General features: G+C 42.9%; 1 pseudogene; it reads left to right on the plus strand.

Annotated features, from left to right (window-relative positions):
• The first annotated feature begins 2,126 nt into the window (after nucleotides 1-2,126).
• On the plus strand, nucleotides 2,127-5,159 carry LOC105730901 (zinc finger protein 248-like; annotated as a pseudogene).
• The last annotated feature ends 551 nt before the right edge of the window (nucleotides 5,160-5,710 follow it).

The raw sequence follows: 5,710 nt of genomic DNA on the forward strand, positions 1-5,710 counted from the left end.
CTTATAGGGTTTATGGGATTATTAAGTGAGAAAAGCATAAAATGTATAGAACAGTGACTCAAATATCTTAAGTGCTCAATAAAAACCAGCTATGTTCTGGTAATGGGAGTGGCCTCTTAAAGGAACCAGACTGGGATAAACACATCTCTAAGACTCAGCAAAAACGAATTGGACAGTAAAGTAAGATTAAGGAGTTGAGTCCCCGACTCAGCTATTCAAAAGCTATGTGGCTTTGCAAAAGGTGCATAACCTGTCCAAGCTCAGTTTCCTTACCCACAAAGTAGGGATAATTGGCTGGGCACAGTGGCTCACACACACCTGTAATCCCAACACTTTGGGAGGCTGAGGCAGGTGGATCACAAGGTAAAGAGATCGAGACCATCTTGGCCAACATGGCGAAACCCTGTCTCTACTTAAAAATACAAAAATTAGCTGGGATTGGTGAGGTGCACCTGTAATCCCAGCTACTCGGGAGGCTGAGGCTGGAGAATTGCTTAAACCCAAGAGGTGGAGGTTGCAGTGAGCTGAGATTGCACCACTACACTCCAGCCTGGTGACAGAGTGAGTCTCCATCTCAAAAAAAAAAAAAAAAAAAAAAAGTAGGGATGATTATACCTACCTCTTGGGGGTCTTCCGGGGATAAAAGACACTAACACTTATAAAGAGAATGAATGGCACAGTGGCACTATAAAGTTTGTCCTTGTCTGGGATGTGAGCTCCACACCCAGACTGATCCCTCATTCTTACTCTTCTATACTAGCTGGTAGGAATTAAAAACACCAGCAATAAGAATTTAGAAATGTCATTCTTGCCTACCTCTTTTTTTTTTTTGAGACAGAATCTCTCTCTGTCACCCAGGCTGGAGCACAGTGGCATGATTTTGGCTCACTGCAACCTCCACTTCCCAGGTTGAAGTGATTCTTGTGCCTCAGCCTCCCAAATAGCTGGAATTACAGGCATGGCTGCCATGCCAGCTAATTTTCAGATTTTTAGTAGAGATGGGTTTTCACCATGTTAGACAGGCTGGTCTTGAACTCCTGACCTCAAATGATCTGCCGCCTTGGCCTCTCAAAGTGCTGGTATTATAAGCATGAGCCACTGTGCCTGGCCACCTTCCTATGTGTGTGTGTGTGTATATATATATATATTTCCTCCTGTATTCTCAATTGACATTATGGAAAACATAGCTTGATTAAAATAAAGTTGAGGCAACAATAAATATGCCTTATAACAATAATTCTTATAATCAACTGATTGAACAGACAAGACTTGCTAGAAATCAGACAGAATCATTTTATTCATTCTCTCATTGTCCAGTCAACGTGCCTTTGACCTTCTTCTTCCCAACTCTGAGATAAAGCTTAAGTGGGATCCCATAGCTTTCCTCATCATTCTTAGATAATAAAATGTCTTCAAGTCATATCCAAATATTAAGGAGATCGATCCAGTGTAATAACGAAATCATCAAAACTGCAAGCTCTCCCGTAGTTAAAACTTTATCCATCTCCCAAAACAGTAGAAATTGACCCCTACAGTAGGCAAGGGGGTCAATTTCTCTGTACTTCTTACAATTCAATTTCTCTGTACTTCTTACTCCATCTCCTACCCCTTCATTAGTTTCTAATTGTGGACATTTGGGGTCCAGCACAGGGGGACAGGAGGAGGGGATGGAGGAAAAGACTTACTTGGAGGGAGAAGTTACTCAGGGCATTGGTGCCCTGTGGCGTGGTGGTGTCCTCTGCAGATTCTTACTCTCCTGTAGCTCTGTGGCTGTCTCTTTGAAAAACCTCTTGCTGGGCACCTCCACATCTAATCTTTTTGACATAGAGTTAGATTCCTGTCATTCAGCTGGCTGCTTAGAACTCTCCTCTCAGCGCTGATTTCCAGCCGCCAAAACCTGTCCATCAGGATAAGTGGGCAACTGTCCTTTGCACATCTTCTTATAATTTGGCATGAATGAACAGTATGAACTCAGCTTCCCAAGGAATAACCCAAAACACATTTTCCAGTTCTCTTAATGCAGAGCATGAACAAGTGACAAAGATTCTACCCATCAGAGGTGCTGTGTGAGGCTTTCGCACTGAAGTTGAACGTGAGCTAACAGGCAGGTGGGCGTGGCCTCCACGATGCAAGTGGGCGTGTCCATAGGTGGGTGTGGCTTCCGCAATGCCTGTGTAGGTGTCTCCAGGTGCCGCTCTGCCCTGGAGTCAGTGGAGGGCCGGCATCAGCTCCTTTCTCAGGACAGTCTCTCTGGTGAGGTTCTGACACTTGGTCCTAAGAGAGCAGACTAGGAACAGTCATTCCCAAGATTTTGTTAAGTCACTAACGTCCTCTGATAAATTCCTTTCTATTTAGGCCAACTGGCAGGGCTTCTGTCATCTGCAACTGAGAACTCTTATCAAGGTTGAATCCTCTCCCCCATGAGAGGGTCGCTGAACCAGTTCCCTCCGAGGATGACTCTAGGCCAGCTTCCTTTCAGGAGCCACATCCAAGGAATTCACTGTTCATCAATGTGCAGCCTGCACAGACACCACCACCTGTTTCCACGCTACTGTCAGAGAAAGGTGACTGGCCCAGCCCCCCTCCTTCAAACTCTTCTTGTTGAGAGTCACAAACCGGTCCCTGTCCCTGCACCCCATGAGCTCTAAGAGACTCTTTATAGCTCTGCAAGCAGCTCTCCAAACACGTCCCTCACTAGGTTCCAGGTGAAGGGAACACACTCCCTTCCCTACTCCTATCTAGTGTTCACAGAAATGCCCAGCACCCCCATGGTGCACCCCAAGAGTTTCTTATTCTTCACTGGACTCCTCACCTCTTTCTTCTCTTCTCCCATACCTCAGGCATGGCTGATGGGCTAAAGCTGGCCTAACAAGCTTTGCAACTTCATAGCATATTCTGCATGGCCGGCTTTGGGGCTTCGGGGAAAATAACTCTACAATACGCATGTGCGTCCCTGCCTTCCCCGCAGCTTCCCGGCTCATCCCTCCCGAGCCTCCAGTCCCTCATGGGAAACAATCCCTGGCCTCTGGTCACACATGACCAGGGAGTGGTGATATCCCGAAGCCACTGAAGTCTGTGTGCCGGTGAAAGGTCTGGAACATAAGAGAGAGAACCCAAATTGGTAGTCAATCAATAAGAAATAAATGTTTACATTCACTCATTGAAAAATGTCATTTCTAAGCTCAACACATATCAGAGCCACACATGGAGACCTCTCCCTCCTCCACTACGCAGAAAATGAAAAAAATCCCAAGAGCAAGTGTCACTCAAAGACGTATGCGTAGACTTCACCCAGCAGGAGTGGTATCTGCTGAATCCTGCTCAGCAGTTGCTGACCAGAGATGGGATTCTGGAAACACAGCAATCTGGTCTCAGCTGGGTATTACGTTACTAAGCCAGAAGGGATCTTCAAGATAGAACTAGGGGAGCCCTGGATATTAGAGGAAGGATTCCCAAGCCAGTGCCACCCAGAAAGGAACTGCAAGTTGATGACCTGTCAGAAAGTGGCCAGAAAAAAATAAGAAAAATATTTTTCGGAGCTTGTGTTTACCAAAAACAAAACAGTAAGCATAGAAGGTATTTCAATTTGGGTACAAACCCTGTTTCTTTGAGAAATTTTCCTTATAAAATATGTGACTTGTGTGAAATGAGTTTGAGAAATATTTTGTGCTTCATTATTGATCAAAAGAACGGTTCCAGAAAGAAGCCTGATGTGTTTAATGTATGTGAGAAATTGTTCCTTGATAGTAGGCATGAGAAAAGTCCTATTGAAGAGAAATTGTATAAATATGATCAAAAGAGGGATGTCATTAATCATCACCAGGATCTCAGCAGCCAATTTTTGACCAACCTTTTGAGTATAATAAAAATGGACAAGACTTCCACGTGCAGGCAGGCTTTTTTACAAGTAAGGGTTAATCTTGGATAGGAGAGGCATTCTAAATATAGTGAATGTGGAAGAACCTTCACTGTTGAAAGCTCAATATATCTCAAAGTACTCATTTGTAAATGGAGCCATATGGGTGCAGTATTTGTGAGAAGCCCTTCTGTATTGATTTTAGATTGGGACATCAGAGAACTCTTATAAGGGAGATTTTTTTTTTTTAAGACAGAGATTTGCAACAACAACAATAAAAAGACAGAGTTTTGCGCTTGTCACCCAGGCTGGACTGTAGTGGCAGGATCTCGCTCACTGCAACCTCCACCTCTCAGGTTCAAGCAAGTCTCTTGCCTCAGCCTCCTGTGTAGCTGGGACTACAGGTGCATGCCATCACATCTAGCTAATTTTTTTGTATTTTTAGTAGAGATGGGGTTTTGCCATGTTGGCCAGGCTGGTTTCAAACTCCTGGTCTTAAGTGATCCACCCACCTCAGCCTCCCAAAGTGCTGGGATTACAGGTGTGAGCCACTGCGCCTGGCCTATAAGCGAAAATCTTTCTGAGTACAACAAATATGAGATATCTTCTATAACAATTCAACCTTCAAGATCCATCAGGGAGCTCACACAAGAAAGATTCCCCATGAATATCAATTGAGTGACAAAACTTGGGAAAACTCAACGCTCTTTAAACGTCAGATAGTACACATGGGAGAAGCCCTTGACCACAATGAAAATGGGAATAATTTCAGCAAGAAGTCATATCTCACCCAGCTTTGGAGAGCTCACTCAGGAGGAAAAACATCTACAAATGTGGTGAATGTGGGAAAACCTTGTGGGAGAAGTCAAACTTCACTCTGCATCAGAGAACACTCACAGGAGAGAAACCCTATGAATGTACAGACTGTGTAAAAGCCTTTTGCCAGAAACCACATCTTACCAACCACCAGCAAACACACACAGCAGAAAAGCCCTATGAATGTAAGCAATGTAGAAAAACGTTCTGTGCAAAGTCAAACCTCACTGAACATCAGAGAACTCACACAGGGCAGAAACCCTACAAATGCAAAGCACATGGGAAATCCTTCTGCCCCAGGCCAGCGCTCACTGTCCATCAGGGAACACAGACAGGAGAGAAACCCTTTATATGTAATGAATGCGGAAAATTCTTCTGTGTGAAGTCAAATCTCATTGTCCATTAAAGAACTCACACAGGAGAGAAAACCTTTAAATGTTGTGAATGTGGGAAAATCTGTGAAAAATCAGCTCTCACTGAACATTAGAGAATCCACAAAAGGCTGAAAGGTCTTTCCACATCCTGAATGTTAGAAGCCTTCATACACCTGTCAAATTTTTGTTCAGTTTTTAAAAATGAGATTAGAGAAAGCAAAGAATGTCAGAAATTGCTAGAAAATAACTTCTTGTTTGAATGTATGAAAGCATTCAAGAAAAATTAAACCTTTTCATTATGAAATTTGTACTGAGGGAAATTCTATTTATCTAAGTAATGCAGCAAAAACCTTTATCTAAAATTTATGTTGTTTAGTGTCATATTCTAAATGTAATACCAAAATTTTATTGTAAGTATAATGGACAATATTCATTTGCTCAACTTCACTGTGGAATCTGAAGTGTATAAACGTTGAATGACATAGCATTAAACATATATGTGAAAGGTCCCTGACGTTTGTAGACTTTATATGAGTATGCTAATTTTGGTATGCTTCATTTCCATATTGCAACCCAACATGGTTGTCACGAGAAATTACACACCCTTAGTTTAGTAACTATTATGGTACGTGCTAACATTTGTCACACTAAATATGACTGGTAT

This window comes from Aotus nancymaae, unplaced genomic scaffold (genome assembly GCF_030222135.1).
Source record: "Aotus nancymaae isolate 86718 unplaced genomic scaffold, 86718_ANA_hifiasm-v0.15.2.pri h1tg000006l, whole genome shotgun sequence".
In the NCBI taxonomy this organism is placed as follows: Eukaryota; Metazoa; Chordata; class Mammalia; order Primates; family Aotidae; genus Aotus; species Aotus nancymaae.